General features: G+C 42.8%; 1 long non-coding RNA gene across 1 annotated transcript; it reads right to left on the bottom strand.

Moving 5' to 3' along the window:
• Positions 1–2,046: 2,046 nt before the first annotated feature.
• LOC116685025 (uncharacterized) lies at positions 2,047–2,583 on the bottom strand. The gene is made up of 2 exons (XR_004330884.1): positions 2,551–2,583; positions 2,047–2,119 (listed from the first exon to the last, which is right to left on the bottom strand). It is a non-coding gene; the product is annotated as an uncharacterized LOC116685025 (long non-coding RNA).
• Between the last annotated feature and the right edge of the window lie 340 nt (positions 2,584–2,923).

Raw genomic sequence — 2,923 nt, 5'->3', positions numbered from 1 at the left:
GTCCAGCCAGTGCTTTGTTCTTGGTGGGGAGACGATCTGTTTTTATTTTGGGGGGAAGAAGTAACTGTAGCCACTAGCTAGCTTTGTGCTTTGTTGTGGGGAATGTCAGACGTTATTTAGTCGATTTTTGTTTTCCTGCTATGTGCTTTGGGCAACTATAATCACGACGTGTTCTAGGGGGGGGGGGGGGGGGGGGGCTACTATGTGCTTTGTTCTTCTGAAAAGGGAAACTTTTTTCCAACTCAATGCTGTGAAATTGTTTTTCTTTTCCAGACTGGTGCTCCAACTACATACTGTGCCATAAACCCCAACATGCCTATATGCGCCTGTGGTTCAATGTTGAGACTGAGCTGAGGCAGGATTTCCGCCTCACCAGAAGAGCAATGCACAGCTTGCAGAGGCTTTTGCAAAGGGAGCAGGACCACGGCTGGGGTATTGAGCTTGAAGTACTCATATACACCTATTGGCTGGCACATGGACTCTCCTATCGAGTGGTGGCCCGTGTCTTTAATGTACCAAAGGCTACAGTTCACGCATCATCCACAGAGTGGCCCAGAGCATATGGGACAATCTAAGGAGAGCAATCTACTTCCCTCAAACAGCGGACCTGCCTGCAGTTGGTCAGGATTTGTCAACATTTCAGGAACCCCTGCATTCCACAATGTGGTTGGAGCAATTGATTGCAGCCACATAAGGATAAAACCACCACAGCGTCACAGATTAGACTACTGAATTACAAAGGCTTTTACTCTGTCAACATGCAGGCAATATGTGACTCAAATGGCAGGTTTCTGGACATTTTTGTGGGGTATCGGGGTCTGTCCATGACACACGAATAATGAAAAACAGCAGTTTTTATACCACAAGACGGTATCCCCCAACGGGCTACATCCTTCTGGGTGATGGTGGGTATCCCTGTTTGGAAACTCCGATTTGCCTCATCACCCCATTCAAGGAGCCAGTGCAAGGACAAGTACAGCAGCGATTCAATTACTATCAGTCAAGGGGGCGCAGCATAATTGAAAGAGCGTTTGGCATGATGAAGACCAGACAGGGAGGTCAACACTTTTCAAAGCTTTGGAGGTGAAGCCCACGTTTGTGCCACCCAGGTAATTGCTTCATGTGCACTTACTTTGTGGCACAATGTGTGCTGGACAATAGGTGAACCCAACTCCCCGTGAGAAATTTACAATGAACCTCTGGGAATGTCAAAAGAAACAGACTGGCGGCCCTAGTTTCAGTTGGTGTGCAAGACCCATGATCATGACCAGTGTATATGTATTTTACAGATCTATGTTCATGCATGTATTTTTACTACTTAGATCTGTTTGCATATGTTTGTATACACACATCATGGTGTTTTTTATATGTTTCACTTAGCATGGTGTTGAATGTCATACTACCTTTTTCTGGCATTAAACAATGATTTGATTTGAAGCTCAGTTGAGTCTGGTGTCTACTTTCAAAATGGAAGTGAAATACTTTAGTTATTTGTTGAAGGCTTGGTATTTGTTGTGTGGTCATGTCCTTTGGGCATTTATGATGACTCATGATTTGAATTACTGTAATAACACATTGAATAGATTTGGATGAGATGTGCAAAGAATACTTTATTCAGAATAAAATTATGTAACAGGAATTTACAAAAAATGAACAGTGTATATTGTTGATTTTAAATATTTATAATATATAAATGTAGTGCAACTGTTATGATATATTTAAATATGAGGTTGTAACAATTCCCAAACCCACTCGGCAAAGGAAAGGTACAACGCTAGGCTACATACTTTATCAACATGGGAATAACAACAATACACTACTGCATGTTCCCCACATATAATATAGCCTCTATTAAAGATGGACATGGGCAACCATTACAAGGTAGATCTGTCAAAGGAACTATAACTTGTCAACTAATTTCTCAAAGAGAGACAGAATCGCTCAGTCATGGCCTCGTTCTTCGCCTCGCTCTCCTCGTGGCGCCTCTGTTCCCTGTTGGACTCCTCGGTCAGGAAATCCAGGATAGGATTCTCTTCCTTTTCTTCCCTGGGGAGGGACTTGGCAGTGGGGAACTGCTGGCTGCAGAGCTGCAGGATGGGGATGAGGGCTCCTCAATCGCCTAAAGGAACAAAATAATATTGATTTACATTCCACAAATGAACAATTGTACACACACACGTACACACACGAGAGAGAAAGACAGCAATACAATAACATGTTAACATTCTGCGATTCGAAATTCAGAACACAAGATGTACTGCAAACATACCATGAGGTTTGGCGTACGCTCATCCAGAAATGATGCCACCACCACAGGAGGGTCGATTGAAGCCTGGCACCCAACACCTCGTGCATATCTTCGTAAAACTGCCACGTTGCAGCGGTCACTTCCCACTGTCTGTGCCGGACCCTGTTTTAGGGTTCTTAATTCCTGGAGGGACACACCACACACTACAATGAAGCCTACAACCATACAGTATGCATCAGCATTCTATTGTTTTGAGAGCAAAGATGTAGTTTGTTATTTTTCTTTAACTGGACACCACATACCTTGTATTTTTGCTTCAGGTTTTCCCACTTTTTGGAAGCTTTTTGGCCTGTTACCTTTTCAAACAACCCATGTCTTTCATCAGTTTCCTGCGTCATAAACAACAAAATGTACATGTACATTTACAGGAATGAATAACAAATGATGACAATGCAGTAACAGTTCCAATACAATAATGAATTGCTACAACAAACTCACGACTCACTCCCATTGTTGCTTTGCGCCGTATTTTGACCTCAGAAATAGATGTTCGTTCTGTGACCGAAAAGTGATGAGCTTCCTGATTTCCTCTGGCGTCCCTGTGTGATACAGCACGGTAAATGTACAGAAAATCAACAATATATATACTTTGTGTTTCACCTTCCCTACAACAAA

Source organism: Etheostoma spectabile, unplaced genomic scaffold (genome assembly GCF_008692095.1).
Source record: "Etheostoma spectabile isolate EspeVRDwgs_2016 unplaced genomic scaffold, UIUC_Espe_1.0 scaffold00569472, whole genome shotgun sequence".
NCBI classification, from domain to species: Eukaryota; Metazoa; Chordata; class Actinopteri; order Perciformes; family Percidae; genus Etheostoma; species Etheostoma spectabile.
This window is presented reverse-complemented; position numbering and strand designations above follow the sequence as displayed.